This window comes from Musca autumnalis, unplaced genomic scaffold, assembly GCF_047663935.1.
Source record: "Musca autumnalis isolate F117 unplaced genomic scaffold, ASM4766393v1 scaffold_5, whole genome shotgun sequence".
NCBI lineage: Eukaryota > Metazoa > Arthropoda > Insecta > Diptera > Muscidae > Musca > Musca autumnalis.
In genome coordinates this window covers 200,814,108-200,835,276 of record NW_027412088.1, presented here as the reverse complement: position 1 = coordinate 200,835,276, position 21,169 = coordinate 200,814,108, and positions in this window count along the sequence as shown.

Genomic DNA, 21,169 nt, shown 5'->3' with positions numbered 1-21,169 from the left:
GAGTGATATTATTGTCCAAATTTAAAAAATAACTTCAATGATTATTAAAAAAATTTAATTATGTGTTGAATTCACTAGAGTTGGGCCATCTGTTTCAATTGAACGATCCGGATCACTGTCCTCGTTCAAAGATGAATGAGTTACATCATAAAAACCAACGTGTGAAATTAAGTATACGCAGTTTTGTCAAAAAAATTACCGGTGTCCATTGAACGAGATAGTGATCCGGATCTTTCAAATGAACTAGATTGCCAAACTCTACAATTCACATCTGAAATTTAATTCAAACGCTTTGAATATCCCACTGCGTATACGTACTGTCACAATGTATACGCCTCCATACAATTTTGTTTTCAGTTCGTAATTTATTTTACTAAAAATTTGATTTTTCAATCAACAAATATTATGATCATTCACAAGAAACCCAAATTTCTACAACAATTTTCACATTCCTCCACTTGAATCCAAACTTTCTGACATCCCTTTGACATATGGCAAAATTAAATCATTTCCACTACTTGATTTTTTTTCCTCTGAAACCACATACGAAAATATTTTTTTTCTCAAGGATATTTGTGTTATGTTTGCTGTATAGAATTTAATTAAACAATTCAAACCAGATTCCTCAACTGAAAAACTCTATATTCGAAATAAAAAAGTTTTTCTAAAAAAAAGTTGAAAACACACCCATCAAAATAAAATATCAAACAATACAAAAGTGGGAGTTGGAAACATATTTTCTCAGCATAAAATCAATATTCCGTACCATAGTCACGTAGCAGAGAAACAGAAATTCTGTTGATTAAGTTAAATACGATAACGAAATATTTTGTTTCGTTATACGGAATCACGAAGGATGATTGGTTTAAACATGCAACTACAGTGAGTGGTAAGTGGCTTAGAGGCAAGAGTTGAGGGTTGGAAATAAAAATATTAATGTACAATATTTTACTCTTTTGAACGAGAATCAGTGATGATTTTTTTCTCTAGAAAAAGTATCACAGATGATAATTTTCTGTATTAAAAGCATCGCGCATATAATTTTCTATAGAAAAAGTATCACAGATAATGTCTATCTATAGAAAAATTATCACTGATAATATGATAAATGTTTTCCATAGAAAAAAATTTTCCCACTAATAAATTACAGTTGTTTTAGTAAAATATTAAAACAGCGACTATGGGATTAAGCCTGACTATTTCGAAAAGCAAAAAAAATTTTAAATGATAACAGTTTTCTATATAATAAAATGATTACTGATGACATTTTTCTATAGAAAAATTATCACTGATGATATATTTCTATAGAAAACTGATCACTAATGAATTTTTTTCTATAGAAAAATAATCACCGTTGATATTTTCTATAGAAAAATAATCAATGATGACATTTTTCTATAGAAAAATGGTCACTGATGACATTTTCTATAGAAAAATGATCACTGATGACATTTTCTATAGAAAAATGATCACTGATGACATTTTTCTATAGAAAAATGATCACTGATGACATTTTTCTATAGAAAAATGGTCACTGATGACATTTTTCTATAAAAAATTATCACTGATGCCACTTTTCATATAAAAAATTATCATTGATGAAATTTCTCTATAGAAAAATGATCACTGCTGAAATTTTCCTTTGGCAAAATGATCACTGATGAATTTTTTCTGTAAAAAAATAATCACCGATGACATTTTTCTATAGAAAAATGATCACGGATGATATTTTTCTGTAGGAAAAACATCACTGATATCATCACTATAGAAAAATGATTGCGGTTGAAATTTTTCTATAGAAAAATAATCACTGATGACATTTTCAATAGAAAAAAATGATGACGTTTTTCTATAGAAAAAAAATCACCGATGACATCTTTCTATAGAAAAAATATCACACATGCCATTTTTTCTATAATAAAATTATCACTGATGCCATTTTTTCTACAGAAAAGTGATCACCGATGACATTTTTCTAAAGAAAAATTATAACTGACGACGTTTTTCTATAGAAAAATTGCGGTTGAAATTTTTCTATAGAAAAATTATCACCGATGAAATTGTTCCATAGAAAAATGATCACTGATAAATTTTTTCTATAATTTTTCTGATGACATTTTTCTATAGAAAAATGATTACTGATGACATTTTTCTGTAGAAAAATGATCACTGATGACATTTTTCTGTAGAAAAACGATCACTGATGACATTTTTCTATAGAAAAATGATCACTGATGACACTTTTCTATAGAAAAATGATCACTGATGAAATTTTTTTATAGACAAATTATCACTGATGATATTTTTCTGTAGGAAAAAGATCACTGATGATATTTTTCTGTAGGAAAAAGATCACTGATGACATTTTTCTATAGAAAAATGATCCCTGATGACATTTTTCTATAGAAAAATGATCACTGATGACATTTTTCTATAGAAAAATGATCACTGATGACATTTTTCTATAGAAAAATAATCACTGATCACATTTTCTATAGAAAAAATCAATGATGATGACATGATGACATTTTTCTATAAGAAAAAATCACCGATGACATGTTTCTATAGAAAAAATTATCACTGATGCCATTTTTTCTATAGAAAAATTACCACCGATGACATTTTTCTATAGAAAAATTATCACTGATGACATTTTTGTATAAAAAAATTATCACTGATGACATTAAAATGATCACTGATGACATTTTTCTATAGAAAAAATATCACTGAGGTTATTTTTCTTTAAAAAAAATCACTGACGACATTTTTTATAGAAAAATGATTGCTGTTGAAATTTTTCTATAGAAAAATAATGACATTTTTCTATAAGAAAAAAACCATGCCATTTTTTCTATAGAAAAATGACCACCGATGACATTTTTCTATAGAAAAATTATCACTGATGACATTTTTGTATAAAAAAATGATCGCTGATGACATTTTTCTATAGAAAAAATATCACTGACGTTATTTTTCTTTAGAAAAAAATCACTGACGACATTTTTTTATAGAAAAATGATTGCTGTTGAAATTTTTCTATAGAAAAATAATCACTGATCACATTTTCTATAGAAAAAATCAATGATGACATTTTTCTATAAGAAAAAATCACCGATGACATGTTTCTATAGAAAAAATTATCACTGATGCCATTTTTTCTATAGAAAAATGACCACCGATGACATTTTTCTATAGAAAAATTATCACTGATGACATTAAAATGATCACTGATGACATTTTTCTACAATTGGTCACTGATGACATTTTTCTATAGAAAAATGATCACTGATGACATTTTATATATAGATATAGAAATATATATAGATATAGAAAAAATATCACTGAGGTTATTTTTCTTTAGAAAAAAATCACTGACGACATTTTTTATAGAAAAATGATTGCTGTTGAAATTTTTCTATAGAAAAATAATCACTGATCACATTTTCTATAGAAAAAATCAATGATGACATTTTTCTATAAGAAAAAATCACCGATGACATGTTTCTATAGAAAAAATTATCACTGATGCCATTTTTTCTATAGAAAAATGACCACCGATGACATTTTTCTATAGAAAAATTATCACTGATGACATTAAAATGATCACTGATGACATTTTTCTACAATTGGTCACTGATGACATTTTTCTATAGAAAAATGATCACTGATGACATTTTATATATAGATATAGAAATATATATAGATATAGAAAAAATATCACTGAGGTTATTTTTCTTTAGAAAAAAATCACTGACGACATTTTTTATAGAAAAATGATTGCTGTTGAAATTTTTCTATAGAAAAATAATCACTGATCACATTTTCTATAGAAAAAATCAATGATGACATTTTTCTATAAGAAAAAAACCATGCCATTTTTTCTATAGAAAAATGACCACCGATGACATTTTTCTATAGAAAAATTATCACTGATGACATTTTTGTATAAAAAAATGATCGCTGATGACATTTTTCTATAGAAAAAATATCACTGACGTTATTTTTCTTTAGAAAAAAATCACTGACGACATTTTTTTATAGAAAAATGATTGCTGTTGAAATTTTTCTATAGAAAAATAATCACTGATCACATTTTCTATAGAAAAAATCAATGATGACATTTTTCTATAAGAAAAAATCACCGATGACATGTTTCTATAGAAAAAATTATCACTGATGCCATTTTTTCTATAGAAAAATGACCACCGATGACATTTTTCTATAGAAAAATTATCACTGATGACATTAAAATGATCACTGATGTCATTTTTCTACAATTGGTCACTGATGACATTTTTCTATAGAAAAATGATCACTGATGACATTTTATATATAGATATAGAAATATATATAGATATAGAAAAAATATCACTGAGGTTATTTTTCTTTAGAAAAAAATCACTGACGACATTTTTTATAGAAAAATGATTGCTGTTGAAATTTTTCTATAGAAAAATAATCACTGATCACATTTTCTATAGAAAAAATCAATGATGACATTTTTCTATAAGAAAAAATCACCGATGACATGTTTCTATAGAAAAAATTATCACTGATGCCATTTTTTCTATAGAAAAATGACCACCGATGACATTTTTCTATAGAAAAATTATCACTGATGACATTAAAATGATCACTGATGACATTTTTCTACAATTGGTCACTGATGACATTTTTCTATAGAAAAATGATCACTGATGACATTTTATATATAGATATAGAAATATATATAGATATAGAAAAAATATCACTGAGGTTATTTTTCTTTAGAAAAAAATCACTGACGACATTTTTTATAGAAAAATGATTGCTGTTGAAATTTTTCTATAGAAAAATAATCACTGATCACATTTTCTATAGAAAAAATCAATGATGACATTTTTCTATAAGAAAAAAACCATGCCATTTTTTCTATAGAAAAATGACCACCGATGACATTTTTCTATAGAAAAATTATCACTGATGACATTTTTGTATAAAAAAATGATCGCTGATGACATTTTTCTATAGAAAAAATATCACTGACGTTATTTTTCTTTAGAAAAAAATCACTGACGACATTTTTTTATAGAAAAATGATTGCTGTTGAAATTTTTCTATAGAAAAATAATCACTGATCACATTTTCTATAGAAAAAATCAATGATGACATTTTTCTATAAGAAAAAATCACCGATGACATGTTTCTATAGAAAAAATTATCACTGATGCCATTTTTTCTATAGAAAAATGACCACCGATGACATTTTTCTATAGAAAAATTATCACTGATGACATTAAAATGATCACTGATGACATTTTTCTACAATTGGTCACTGATGACATTTGTCTATAGAAAAATTATCACTGATGACATTTTTCTACAGAAAAATGATCACGGATGATATTTTTCTGTAGAAAAATGATCACTGACGGCATTTTTCTGTAGGAAAAACATCAATGACAACATTTTTTTATAGAAAAAAGATCTCTGATGACATTTTTAAATAAAAATGATCACTGATGACATTTTACCATAGAAAAATTATTCCTGATGACATTTTTTTTTATAAAAATGATCACTGATGATATTTTTCTGTAGGAAAAAGATCACTGATGACATTTTTCTATAAAAAATTGATCACACATGACATTTTTCTATAGAAAAATGATGACAGATGACATTTTTCTATAGAAGAATGACCACTGATGAAATTTTTCTATAGAAAAATGATCACTGATGATATTTTTCTGTATGAAAAACATCACTGACGATATTTTTTATAGAAAAATTATCCCTGATGACATTTATCTATAGAAAAATGATCACTGATGATATTTTTCTGTAGGAAAAACATCAATGACAACATTTTTTATAGAAAAAAGATCCCTGATTACATTTTTAAATAAAAAATGATCACTGTTGACATTTTACCATAGACAAATTATTCCTGATGACATTTTTCTATAAAAATTATCCCTGATGACATTTTTCTATAGAAAAATGATCACTGATGATATTTTTCTGCAGGAAAAAGATTACTGACATTTTTCTATAGAAAAATGATCAATGATGAAATTTTTCTATAAAAAATTATCACTGATGACATTTTGCTATAGAAAAATTGTCACTGATGACATTTTTCTATAGAAAAATTATCGCTGATAACATTTTTCTCTAGAAAAATTACGCCTGATGACATTTTTCTATGCAAAAATGATCACTGATGACATTTTTCTATGCAAAAATGATCACTGATGACATTTTTCTATTGAAAAATGATCACTGATGACATTTTTCTATAGAAAATTGATCACTAATGACATATTTCTATAGAAAAAAGATCACTGACGAAATTTTTCTATAGAAAATTGATCACTGATGACATATTTCTATAGAAAAAAGATCACTGACGAAATTTTTCTATAGAAAAACAAGTAAGAAAAGTCTATAGTCGGACGGAGCCGACCATGGGATACCCTATACCACTATCCCTGGACAATCGCTCTCCACGGAACTTCTTTTCAAAGATTGTGAAAATTTAATTATCAAATATCAGAGATGTAATGTATAATACTTCTGACCAAAACCAAAAAGTTATCTAGCATGACAAAGACATTTTTGTAGCAGGAAAGGAAAATATAGTTCACACAATCTAAAATGTAATGAAACCCACTTATGTAGTACTACTTCCGTTGTTTAACCGCTACGTTATTGAAATTTTTACCAATTTTACACAAAAGTTTCAGTCCATTTAACCCGCTAAGTATTATCCGATCTTCACGTTGGTTTGTACGCTTCTACTTCATCATAAACTCAAACTTTGTTTAAAATTTTGCGGGTTATTATTTTGACCTACAGAGCCGCTACAAAATTAGTTAAAATTTTGTTTTTGGTCCATTTCATCCCCTGAACATTTCACGATCATCACCAAAAACTAATCATTTCTATTCTGGTCCGAACCCAACCTCCTTAAAAAATTCGTTCCAAAAGGTCCATAATTGCGGCCTTAAGCTTGTTTACAATTTTTAATGGACGGACACACATCGCTAAATCGCTTTATCTCGTCGAGATATGAATTTTGGCATACAAAATAAGGGGTCTAACATAAAAAAAAACATTATTCCACAACATCCCATACGGGACAAGGGAGACTTCTAGGGGTCTGGGACGAATATTTCGTGGTGTTACATAAACTTTTGGAGAGACAATATGTGGCATGGGGTAAAAATGTGGTTCTCTACACAGAACCCATTATCTATTAGGCAGTAGGCCCGTTATCTAGCAAACACTTTATTGCAATTTACATCAGAGGAAAGGTCAGTAGTTTTTTCCATATGTAGGCTACTTTGCGAAATATATATGTCCTCAAGGAATTAAAATATCGACAAAAATAACATTTTTATATTTTTCATACAAAAATAATGGTCCATTTCACACGCTAAAGAATATCAGATCATCATTCAAAATTGTAGGCATCTTTTTCGACCTATACTCTTACCCGGTGCAAAATTTCGCGTTCCACTTTCAAGTATGTCTCACTTATCCGGAATGTCACGTCCAGGAATAAGGATATAAGCTGTATATTAAAATTTTTCACAATTTTCACACAAAAGTTTTGGTCCATTTAAACCTCTAAATATTATCCGATCGCCATCTCAAATTGCAAGCTTCTCCTTTGTGATATACTCTTACCTTATTTAAAATTACGCATTGATCGGACTATTATTGAGACCTACAGAGCCGCTAGAAAATTGGATAAATATTATGTTTTTGGTCCATTTCACCCGCTTAATATTTCACGATCATCACCAATAATAATAGCGATCTAATCTGATCTGAACCCTCCATACAAAATTTCGTGACGATCGGTCCATAATTGCGGCCTGGAGCGTGTTTACAACTTATAATGGACAGACGGACGGACGGACGGACACACATCTCAAAATCGCTTTATCTCGTCGAGATATGAAGATTGGTATACCACATTGGGGGTCTCCGACGAATATTTCGCGGTGTTACATGAATTTTTACCAAAACAAACTTATAATACCCTTTTCCACATTGTGGTATAGGGTATAATTATCACTGATTACGTTTTTCTATAGAAAAATGATCACTGATCACATTTTTCTATGATGATCACTGATCAAATTTTTCTATAGAAAAATTATCACTGATGATATTTTTCTATAGAAATCTTATCACTGATGATATTTTTCCATAGAAAAATTATCACTGATGAAATTTTTCTATTGAAAAATTATCACTAATGACATTTTTCTATATAAAAATTATAACTTATGACATTTTTCTATAGAAAAATGACCACTGATGACATTTTTCTATAATTTAAAGTTAGTTGAGGCGCACCGTGTATGACATGTTTTATGAGGAGCATTGTCCAATTTGATCTTCTATATCCCGAAAACGGTAAGACTTACGAAAATGTCATAAATGTCAACCTTGTTGAGAATTTTCAGTTCTACTTTTCTTTTGTCTCGCTTCCATAGAACTTGCGGTGCCCAGGCAAAGTCGTGAAAACCTACAAATTTGAACTTTGACCGCGATTTATTTAAAAAGCCCGCAGGCGTTTTTTTTTTTTTTGTTTTTTGATTTTTCTCATATATGAACATTGTGGTTTCAGAATCCGCAAAAATTTCCCAGGTGTAAGCATCGTTCATTTAAAGTTAGTACAGGCGCACCGTGACAATGGATGACAGTGGAGATAACAGTACGGCATAAAGACTATATGAAATATGAAAAAGAACGTTATTTGAGCAGTTGCAGCATTGATTTGGACTGTGACGCTAATGCTCTGTATTTAACATAATGAAAATAATTTACATCTAGTCTCCGAGTGGAGCGACTACAGTAATACGTACCCGCTTTCTCATAAGAGTTACAATAGATATTTTGATTTTTCAAAATAGTCTGGCTTAATCCCATCGTTGTTGTTTTAATAACTAAAACATCTAATTTATTAGTGGAGAAGGTTTGGCATTGTTCGCCAAGGGGTAAGGCAGGGAAGACTAGTTTCGATCCTCGCCACAGGATCTCATCAGTTCCCTTGTTTCTTGTTTGTGGATATTCTCCACCGAAGTTATTTTTCAATAACTTCCCCAACAAGTTTTTTCTTGGTTCACCTTTATACTTCGAGCTGACGATTGATGTTTGGGCATAAAAAGTTTTTGTTGAAGACGTTATTGAAAAATAACTTCGGTGGAGAATATCCACAAAGAAGAAACAAGGGAACTGATGAGATCATATGGCGAGGATCAACCATTTTAAAAAAAACTAAATGTCCTTCTATCAAAATTGTGGCACATTCCTCTACTTCGTCACTCTGCAAATAAATATTAAATTATTACTAATAAAACTTTCTTCAACAGACTACAAAGTTTTGCTGATGAACGAAAACCCCGTTAAGTGAATTATTTTATGGCTTCAATCAAAAGAATTTATTTGAATCAAATTTTATAACCCCACAGAAATCGTAAAGTTTGTCTTTTAAGCATTTAATAAAAGTCAACGTTAAGGCCAACAATTCGTTTGGTGTCAGCATTGCATCCAATGAAAATCGTTTCAATACTGTGACAGTAAATTGCATCCTTTCATATTCGCCAGTCTATCCCACCCTACTCCCCCTACCTATCCTTTCTCATTCACAATTTACCTTGGTATTATCTGCACGCATTTTATGACTTAAAACTGTCAACGCTTTCGTTCTGTTTTTCATTTTTCACAGTGTCTGTGTGTATCTCTGTCTACGCAAAAGAAGAAATGCCAGCAATGTATCTTGTTTACAGGTTTGTTTGGCTAGCTACTTGCTTGCAATAGAAACAAAATTTTTCACAAAAATCCTGAAAACCAATTTTCCAACAAGACCAATGGCAACATTTTCAATATGAAATGCAACAATGTTGGCGGGTCAATATGCAGGCAGAATAAATAAAGAAATTCTGGAGATTGTAGTAACGAATGGAAGTCAGAGGAAATCACGCACGATGGTAAATAATTTTCAGCAAAGATGGCACACATTGAGACCCATGTCACACAGCCATCCCACACACAAGACATACATACATATGACAAGGCGAAGAAACAAACAAACCCAAAAAAGAACTTAAGAAAATATGGCAATTTTATAAATAACGTTTATTTTGTATTAGGTCAGGTATATAAGAAAACAGGAACATAAATGTCGGCCAGTAAATTATGAATGCAGTTCACACCAAGTTTAACTTGTCAAAACCCTACCATACGGCTGTCTGTTTGTAGAAGGTGGAGTAGAAGGGTGTATGACCCATAGCTATGGCTACGTTTGAAATCCATGGTGAAGTTGCAAATGAAATGCTTGTGCCATGAATGACAGAATAAACATTTTGTCACCTCTTTACAAACCAACACCTTACTGTTACGAAGAGAGAACCCATATTTGTCATATTTATGGAATAAAAGTTTTCGACAAAGATTTCAGCTTCATATTTAAATTAAATTCATTTGAATGCAGCGATACAAGGGTGCGTATACATGGCGGCAACAGTCATACGCCATGGTGTAGCATCAATTGCAAACTAGGGTGTATACATAGTGGCAATACTTATACGCAATGGGGTTGCACAATAATAACAAATTACTTTGTTTTGCTTGTACATCTTTAAAATCTGTTTGTGAACTTCTTCTATTTCCATTCTTTTCTGATAACCAAAAGTTTTTCCACATTCCTGTTGAATAAATATTTGATCAATTTAACCATAATAGCATTACCGCTTTTGCAAAATTCTCTATCAGAGAAACCAAAAACAATGGAATTCTAAAGCAAAAGTAAACGTAAAAGTTGGGGTTTCTCTCCTCTTTGCTTCAGTAGAAGTGTTGGCAACCATCTAGAAAGAAAGTATCAAAAACATTTGAGAAAACATCACTATTTTGGTTTGGATTGTTGGTTTCTGTTATTGCCGTTTTCTTGGTTTCCATTTAACTAGCCATCCCTTCCCTCTCTTATTTCGTAGAGGAAAAACGAAAGCGGTTAAAGTTGTCATTTATGCAAGCTCAACTGAACTGAAATTCGTGAAAATTCTTTTTCTTCGGTCCTACTGTAAATACCTAAAATCTCTGGAATAAAGTCTCCTACCCTCTTCCTGAATTTATTACTATCCAGGAAATTCTGAAACATAGTTTGTGAGATGCAATTGCACAATGGGTTAGAATTGAGAATTTATGTAAAATATTAGGGAAATTTGTCTAAGATATGGTTGAACAAAAATACTGATTTCTAATTGCTAATTTAACTAACCAGAGACTGATAATTCATTAATATTAATTAATTAATATCCTTAATTAATATCCTTACCGTGGTGCAATACTATGTACACCCGCCTTGCACACATAAGGTCGTGGCAAAATACCCCTCAGTAATGTTGGCGACATTTCCTGAGTATTTCAGCCATGTAAAACTTCTCTACAAAAGTGGTGTCTTAGACACGCCGTTCGGACACAGCGATAAACTAGGTCTAAAGACTTCCAAAGACCCTTTCCTAGGGAAAGGGTGCTTCTAAAGACCCTTTCCTAGGGAAAGGGTTCTTCTAAGACACTTTCGTAAGGAAAGGATGCTTCTAAAGACCCTTTCCTAGGGAAAGGGTGTTTCTAAAGACTCTTTCCTAGGGAAAGGGTGTTTCTAAAGACTCTTTCCTAGGGAAAGGGTGCTTCTAAAGACTCTTTCCTAAGGAAAGGGTGCTTCTAACGACCCTTTTCTAGGGAAAGGGTGCTTCTAAAGACCCTTTTCTAGGGAAAGTGTGCCTCTAAAGACCCTTTTCTAGGGAAAGTGTGCCTCTTTCCTAGGGAAAAGGTGCTTCTAGAGACCCTTTCCTAGGGAAAGGGTGCTTCTAAAGACCCCTCTAGGGAACGGGCGCTTCTAAAGACCATTTCCTAGGGAAGGGGCGCTTCTAAAGACCCTTTCCTAGGGAAAGAGTTCTTCTAAGACACTTTCCTAGGGAAAGGTTGCTTCTAAAGACCCTTTTCTAGGGAAAGGGTGCTCCTAAGACCCTTTCCTAGGGAAAGGGTGCTCCTAAGACCCTTTCCTAGGAAAAGGATGCTTCTAAAAACCCTTTCCTAAGGAAAAGGTGCTTCGAAAGACCTTTTCATAGGGAAAGGTTGCTTCTAAGAACCCTTTCCTAAGGAAAAGGTGCTCCTAAAGACCCTTACCTAGCGGAGAGGGTGCTTCTAAAGACCCTTTCCTAGGGAAAGGGTGCTTCTAAAGACCCTTTCCTAGGAAAAGGGTGCTTCTAAAGACCCTTTTCTAGGGAAAGGTTGCTTTTAAAGACCCTTCCCTAGGGAAAGGGTGCTTCTAAAGACCCTTTCCTAGGGAGAGTGTGCTTCTAAAGACCCTTTCCTAAATACCCTTTCCTAGGAAAAGCATGCTTCTAAAAACCCTTTCCCAAGGAAAAGGTGCTTCGAAAGACCTTTTCATAGGGAAAGGTTGCTTCTAAGAACCCTTTCTTACGAAAAGGCTGATTCTAAAGACCCTTTCTTAGGGAAAGGGTGCTTCTTAAGACCCTTTCATAGGGAAATGTTGCTTCTTAAGACCCTTTCCTAGGGAAATTTTGCTTCTTAAGACCCTTTCCTAGGGAAAGGGTGCCTCTAAAGACCCTTTCCTAGGGAACGGGTGCTTCTAAAGACCCTTTCCTAGGGAAAAGGTGCTTCTAAAGACATTTTCATAGAAAAAGGATGCTTCTAAAGACCCTTTCGTATGGAAAGAGTGCTTCTAAAGATCCTTTCCTAGGGAAAGGAAAGGGTCTAAAGACTTTTCCAAGGGAAAATGTGATTCTAAAGACTCTTTCCTAGGGAAAGGGTGCTTCAAAAGATCCTTTCCTGGGGAAATGGTGCTTCTAAAGGCCCGTTCGTATGGAAATGTTGCTTCTAAAGACAATTTCCTAGGGAGAGGATGCTTCTAAAGATCCTTTACTAGGGAAAGGGTGATTCTGAAGACCCTTTCCTAGGGAAAGGGTGCTTCTAAAGACCCTTTCGTAGGCAAATGTTGGTTCTAAAGGGAAATGGTGCCCCTAAAGACCTTTCCTGGGAAAAAGGGGGCTTCTAAAGACCCTTTCCTAGGGAAAGTTTGCTTCTAAAGGCCCTTTCCTAGGGAAAGGTTGCTTCTAAAGGCCCTTTCCTATGGAAAGGTTGCTTCTAAAGACCCATTCCTATGGAAAAGGTGCTTCTAAAGACCCTTTCGCAGAGAAAGGGTGATTATATGGACCCTTTCCTAGGAAAAGGTTGATTCTAATGACACTTTCCTGGGGAAAGGATGCTTCTAAAGACACTTCCCTGGGGAAAGGGTGCTTCTAAAGACACTTTCCTGGGAAAAGGGTGCTTCTTAAGATACTTTCGTGAGGAAAGGGTGCTTCTAAAAACATTTTCCTTGGGAAAGGGTGCTTCTAAAGACACTTTCCTGGGAAAAGGGTGCTTCTAAAGACACTTTCCTGGGGAAAGGGTGCTTCTAAAGACACTTTCCTGGAGAAAGGGTGCTTCTAAAGACACTTTTCTAGGGAAAGGGTGCTTCTAAAGACCCTTTCCTAGGGAAAGGGTGCTTGTAAAGACACTTTCCTAGGGAAAGGGTGCTTGTAAAGACACTTTCCTAGGGAAAGGGTGCTTGTAAAGACACTTTCCTAGGGAAAGGGTGCTTGTAAAGACCCTTTCCTAGGGAAAGGGTGCTTGTAAAGACACTTTCCCAGGGAAAGGGTGCTTGTAAAGACACTTTCCTAGGGAAAGGGTGCTTGTAAAGACACTTTCCTAGGGAAAGGGTGCTTGTAAAGACCCTTTCCTAGGGAAAGGGTGCTTGTAAAGACACTTTCCTAGGGAAAGGGTGTTTCTAAAGGGTGTTTCTGAGGACTCTTTCCTAGGGAAAGGGTGCTTCTAAAGACCCTTTCCTAGGTGAAGGGTGCTTCTAAAGACTCTTTCCTAGGGAAAGGTTGCTTTTAAATACCCTTTCCTAGGGAAGGGTGCTTCTGAAGACCCTTTCCTATGGAAATGGGTGCTTCTAAAGGCCCTTTCCTAGGGAAAGGGTGCTTCTAAAGACCCTTTTCTAGGGAAAGGGTGCTTCTTAACACACTTTCCTAGGGAAAGGGTGCTTCTAAAGATACTTTCCTAGGGAAAGGGTGCTTCTAAAGACCCTTTCCTAGGGAAAGGGTGCTTCTAAAGAACCTTTCCTAGGGAAAGGGTGCCTCTAAAGACCCTTTCCTAGGGAAAAGGTGCTTCTAAAGACTCTTTCCTAGGGAAGGGGTGCTTCTAAAGACCCTTTCCTAGGGACGGGTTGCTTCTAAAACCCTTTCCTAGGGAAGGGTTGCTTCTAAAGACCCTTTCCTAGGGAAGGGTTGCTTCTAAAGACCCTTTCCTAGGGAAAGGGTGCTTCTAAAGAGCATTTCCTAGGGAAAGGGTGCTTCTAAAGACCCTTTCCTAGGGAAAGGTTGCTTCTAAAGACCCTTTCCTAGGGAAAGGGTGCTTCTAAAGACCCTTTCCTAGGGAAAGGGTGCTTCTAAATACCCTTTCCCAGGGAAAGAGTGCTTCTAAAGACCCTTTCCTAGGGAAAGGGTGCCTCCAAAACCCTTTCCTAGAAAAAGGGTGCTTCTAAAGACCCTTCCCTAGGGAAAGGGTGCCTCTAAAGACCCTTTCCTAGGGAAAGGGTGCCTCTAAAGACCCTTTCCTAGGGAAAGGGTGCCTCTAAAGACGCTTTCCTCAGAAAAGGGTGCTTCTAAAGACCCTTTCCTAGGGAAAGGGTGCCTCTAAAGACCCTTTCCTAGGGAAAGGGTGACTCTAAAGACCCTTTCCTAGGGAAATATTGCTTCTTAAGACCCTTTCCTAGGGAAAATGGTGCTTCTAAAGACCTTTTCCTAGGGAAAGGGTGCTTCTAAAGACCTTTTCCTAAGGAAAGGGTGCTTCTAAAGACCTTTTCCTAAGGAAAGGGTGCTTCTAAAGACCTTTTCCTAAGGAAAGGGTGCTTCTAAAGACCTTTTCCTAAGGAAAGGGTGCTTCTAAAGACCTTTTCCTAAGGAAAGGGTGCTTCTAAAGACCCTTTCCTCCAGGAAAAGTGAAAAATGTATTGTTTTGTTAATTTTAACCTACAGTGCTTTGGAATTGCTTTGCCATTACGGGTAAAAAGACATAACTTATTCAGTTTCATTTGAATTTTATGCAAATGAATTTGGTTGAAATTTGTTAGTATTTTTCTATACCAAAATCTCTTTAAACTTTGAGCTCCCTTGATGTTTGGTAACCCTTCTGGCCATTGGTTATGGAAATGATCATGATCAAAAAGGAAACCCTTACATTACCCAGTGATTTTTTGTCCCTACTGATGATGATGACGATTTTGACGATGATGATGCTGCTACTGGTGTTGTTCATTTGTGGCATTTGTTTGCTTGCAAACCACAAGGATTTGCCTGCTCGTCTATGCGGCGAGTAAAGCCTTGCAAACGCAAATTCTTGCAATCACATTAAACCCAGTGGTGAGAAAACAATGTAACTACAGCTGCATGCTTTTGGTTGTGGATATCCTTGGCTTTGCCTTCTTCCCAGCCAATAATCCTATGCAAATAATAGCTGTTAGATTTACCAATGCAATCAGATAAAGGTCTTATACATTGTACTCAGGCACTTACTTGTTATAAACTTTCCACGCAGAGGTGGAATGAAGTAACGCGGGCAGCAGGAACCTAAGTTAGAAATAACACAAAAACTCAGACAATTCTCAATCCTTCAATAGAAATGAACCATAGCACATAGATTATGTACGATGATTCTTCAGCTGATGTTCAGCTGGTATTGCCACTCAACCCCTTGGTAATACTCACGCTCATCATTGTGATGATGATGAAGTCAATAGCTGCTATTGATGAGGATAATGGAATGGAGGATGCTGATGGTAATACGTAAATATTGAATTGTTCTGTGCCACTCACACAGCGCATCTAGCACCAAAATGAAGTGCACCTAGAATGGTGTCTAGTTAAATTCACCCTCACTTCGCTAAGAAGTGCCGTTTAAAAAACGCATCCAAGGTTATCGCTTGATATTATAACAAGGAAGATAAATTCAATTCAAACACCTTGAAGGGTTTATTGTTGATTCGTTATGATTCGTTACAGTTGAAGATGCGTTTTTTGCTCTTTGTTTTGTATGAAAAGCTATTGCTTGCCATTCCATTTGGCAACCAGTGTAAAGTGCATTCGGAAAGCTAAGGGGAGGCATATTGCTTGGAAACGTAAACAGCATACGATTAAACATGTCTCAAGGGTCGCATGAGAAATTATGCAATCTAGGATAAAAAGGGAAGAGCGTCTCTTTAAATCGTTTTCTATTAAAAGAGCCTTTCCTAGGGAAAGGTCGCTTCTAAAGACCTTTTCCTCAGGACAAAGTGCTCCTAAAAACATTTCCCTCAGGTTAAAGTGCTTCTAAATAACCTTTTCTCAAGAAAGGGTGCTTCTAAAAACCCTTTCCTCCAGAAAAGGGGCTTACCTTCTTCAAGAAAGGGTGCTTTTAAAAACAATTTCCTGAAGAAAGGGTGTTTCTAAAGAACATTTTCTTAAGAAAGTGTGCTTCTATAGATAGACCCTTTCATAGGGAAAAGCTGCTTCTATAGACCCTTTCCTAGGGACAAGCTGCTTCTATAGATCCCTTCATAGGGAACGGCTGTTTTTATAGACCCTTTCCTAGGTAAAAGGTGTCCTATAGATCCTTTCCTAGTGCATGGGTGCTTCTATAGACTCTTTCCTAGGGAAAGGGTGCTTTTAAAGACCCTTTCCTTGGGAAAGACAGTTTCCTAGGGAAAGACCCTTTCCTAGGGAAAAGTTGCTTTTAAAGACCGTTTCCTACGGAAAGACCGTTCCTAAGGGAAAGGGTGCTACTAAAAACCCCTTTCCTAGGGAAAGGTGCTTCTAAATACCCTTTCCTAGGAAAAGATGCTTCAAAAGACCCTTTCCTAGGAAAAGGGTGCTTCTAAAGACCTTTTCCTAGGAAAAGGGTGCTTCTAAAGACCTTTTCCTAGGAAAAGGGTGCTTCTAAAGACCCCTTCCTCAAGAACGGGTCCTTCTAAATATCCTTTCCTCAAGAAAGGGTGCTTCTAAAGAACCCTTCCTAAAGAAAGGGTGCTTCTAAAGACCCTTTCCTAAAGAAAGGGTGCTTCTAAAGACCTTTTCCTAAAGAAAGGGTGCTTCTAAAGACACTTTCCTGAAAAAAGGGTTCTTCTAAAGACCCCTTCCTAGAGAAAGGGTTCTTCTAAAGACCCTTTCCTAGGGAAAAAGTTCTTCTAAAGACCCTTTCCTATGGAAAGGGTGCTGCTAAAGATCCTTTCCTAGGGAAACGGTGCTTCTAAAGATCCTTTCCTAGAGAAAGGGTGATTCTAAAGATCCTTTCCTAGGGAAAGGGTGCTTCTAAAGATCCTTTCCTAGGGAAAGGGTGCTTCTAAAGATCCTTTCCTAGGGAAAGGGTGCTTCTAAAGATCCTTTCCTAGGGAAAGGGTGCTTCTAAAGATCCTTTCCTAGGGAAAGGGTGCTTCTAAAGATCCTTTCCTAGGGAAAGGGTGCTTCTAAAGATCCTTTCCTAGCGAAAGGGGGCTTCTAAAGACCCTTTTCTAGAGAAAGGGTGCTTCTATAGACCCTTTCCTAGGGAAAGGGTGCTTTTAAAGACCCTTTCCTTGAGAAAGACAGTTTCCTAGGGAAAGACCCTTTCCTAGGGAAAAGTTGCTTTTAAAGACCGTTTCCTACGGAAAGACCGTTCCTAAGGGAAAGGGTGCTACTAAAAACCCCTTTTCTAGGGAAAGGTGCTTCTAAATACCCTTTCCTAGGAAAAGATGCTTCAAAAGACCCTTTCCTAGGAAAAGGGTGCTTCTAAAGACCTTTTCCTAGGAAAACGGTGCTTCTAAAGACCTTTTCCTAGGAAAAGGGTGCTTCTAAAGACCCCTTCCTCAAGAACGGGTCCTTCTAAATATCCTTTCCTCAAGAAAGGGTGCTTCTAAAGAACCCTTCCTAAAGAAAGGGTGCTTCTAAAGGCCCTTTCCTAAAGAAAAGGTGCTTCTAAAGACCCTTTCCTAACGAAAGGGTGCTTCTAAAGACCCTTTCCTAAAGAAAGGGTGCTTCTAAAGACTTTTTCCTAAAGAAAGGGTGCTTCTAAAGACACTTTCCTGAAAAAAGGGTTCTTCTAAAGACCCTTTCCTAGAGAAAGGGTTCTTCTAAAGACCCTTTCCTATGGAAAGGGTGCTGCTAAAGATCCTTTCCTAGGGAAACGGTGCTTCTAAAGATCCTTTCCTAGAGAAAGGGTCATTCTAAAGATTCTTTCCTAGGGAAAGGGTGCTTCTAAAGATCCTTTCCTAGGGAAAGGCTGCTTCTAAAGGCCCTTTCCTAGGAAATGGGTGCTTCTAAAGACCCTTTCCTAGGAAATGGGTGCTTCTAAAGACCCTTTCCTAGGGAAAAGGTGCTTCTAAAGACCCTTTCCTAGGGAAAAGGTGCTTCTAAATACCCTTTGCTAGGGAAAAGGTGCTTCTAAATACCCTTTGCTAGGGAAATGGTCTTCTGTAGACCTTTTGCTAGGGAAAGGGTCTTCTGTAGACACTTTGCTAGGGAAAGGGTCTTCTGTAGACCCTTTCCTAGGGAAAGGGTGCTTCTATAGACCCTTTCCTAGGAAAAGGGTGCTTATATAGACCCTTTCCTAGGAAAAGGGTGCTTATATAGGCCCTTTCATAGGGAAAAGCTGCTCCTATAGACCCTTTCCTAGGGAATAGCTGCTTCTGTAGACCCTTTCATAGAGAAAGGCTGCTTCTATGGACCCTTGCCTAGGAAAAGGGTGCTTCTATAGACCCTTTCCTATGGAAAGGGTGCTTCTATAGACCCTTTCCTAGGGAAAGGGTGTTTCTATAGACCCTTTCCTAGGGAAAGGGTGCTTCTATAGACCCTTTCCTATGGAAAGGGTGCTTCTATAGACCCTTTCCTATGGAAAGGGTGCTTCTATAGACCCTTTCCTAGGGAAAGGGTGCTTCTATAGACCCTTTCCTAGGGAAAGGGTGCTTCTATAGACCCTTTCCTAGGGAAAGGGTGCTTCTATAGACCCTATCCTAGGGAAAGGGTGCTTCTATAGACCCTTTCCTAGGGAAAGGGTGCTTCTATAGACCCTTTCCTAGGGAAAGGGTGCTTCTATAGACCCTTTCCTAGGGAAAGGGTGCTTCTATAGACCCTTTCCTAGGGAAAGGGTGCTTCTATAGACCCTTTCCTAGGGAAAGAGTTCTTCTATAGACCCTTTCCTAGGGAAAGGGTGCTTCTACAGACCCTTTCCTAGGGAAAGGGTGCTTATATAGTGCTTCTATAGACCCTTTCCTAGGGAAAGGGTGCTTATATAGTGCTTCTATAGACCCTTTCCTAGGGAAAGGGTGCTTCTAAAGATCCTTTCTGGGGAAAGGGTGCTTCTAAAGACCATTTCCTAGGGAAAGTGTGCTTCTAAAGATTATTTCCTAGGGAAAGGGTGCTTCTAAATACCCTTTCCTAGGGAAAGGGTGCTTCTAAAAACCCTTTCCTAGCGAAAGGGTGCTTCTATAGAACCTTTCCTACAGAAAGGGTGCTTCTATAGAACCTTTCCTACAGAAAGGGTGCTTCTATAGAACCTTTCCTACAGAAAGGGTGCTTCTATAGAACCTTTCCTACAGAAAGGGTGCTTCTATAGAACCTTTCCTACAGAAAGGGTGCTTCTAAAGGCCCATTCCAGGGAAACGGTGATTCTAAAGACCCATTCCAGGGAAACGGTGATTCTAAAGACCCTTTTCTAGGGAAACGGTGCTTCTAAAGACCCTTTCCTTGGGAAAGGGTGCTTGTAAAAATCATTTCATAGGGAAAGGGTGCTTCTAAAGACCCTTTCCTAGGGAAAGGGTGCTTCTAAAAACCCTTTCCTAGCAAAAGGGTGCTTCTAAAAACCCTTTCCTAGCAAAAGGGTGCTTCTAAAAACCCTTTCCTAGCAAAAGGGTGCTTCTATAGAACCTTTCCTCAAGAAAGGGTGTTTCTATAGAACCTTCTAAAGTGCTTCTAAAGACCTTTTTCTCTAAAAAGGGTGGCTCTAAAGACCCTTCCCTAGAAAACGGGTTCTCCTGAAGAACCTCACCTAGGGAAAACACCGTGCTACTAAACAACATTTCCTAGGAAAAGGTTGCTTCTAAACACCCTTTCTTCAAGAAAGGATTCTTCTAAGTATACTTGCTTCCAGGAATGATCCCTCTAAAGACCCATTTCCAATAAAACGAAACACTTGTGAATATATTTTACTATGGAAGAGGTGCTTCTAGTTACCGTTTTCTGTGAAAATGGTGCTTCAAAAAACTCTTATAGAAATGGTTTTTGTAAATAATCTGTCCTTCTTTGAGAGGATTCCTTGTCCTTATTTATAAAAGCTCCTAATATTAATGACATATCCCGTAGGCCTTTGTATTTTATATGAATACATTTTTTGCTACTTTTTCAATTGAATAACGTTTACTTTTCTTTAAAAATATCCATTGCTTCTGTTTCCTTATTAGAATTTAAATATAAATTTTTGCAGTTGAAGTTTATTTCTTATTGAATGAGTTGTATCTTAAAAAAATTTTTTATTGTTTTCAACTCATGCAAAGCAAGACAATTTTAAGAAGTCCGAAAAAAAATTGTTTTCTATTTTGCAACAAGTTATTGATTTATGAAAATTTAAAACAAACACATTTCAGTTCAATTTCAGATACATCACTCATCCTGAATGGAAACAGTTACAAGAAAAATGATAGGAAGTGCAAAACAAACTGAAGAAGAGGAAAAAATAACTGACATAACAAAATGGAAATTTCAAAATAAGAAAGAGTTCAAAAGATGAATGACTTCTATGAACTACAGGTGAATAAAAGCTCCTATGAGGGAAGTAAAGAAAATGTAATTTATGATGTTTTCCTTGGGAAAACAGGTTACCGTTTTCCATTTATGGTGAAAAATTACAAATTTATGCAGCAGCAAATTAAAATAATAAAGAACAACGTAAGCCAAGAAATGGAAATAATTTGTATATTGAATTGAGAATTAATTTTGTTTTTAGTTTTTGTCAAATGTGATGTAGAATAATTTATACTTGTGACTACTTTTGGGTTTGTATATTTGGTCTATCATTGTAAGTGTATAGAACGGAAAAACAGTCG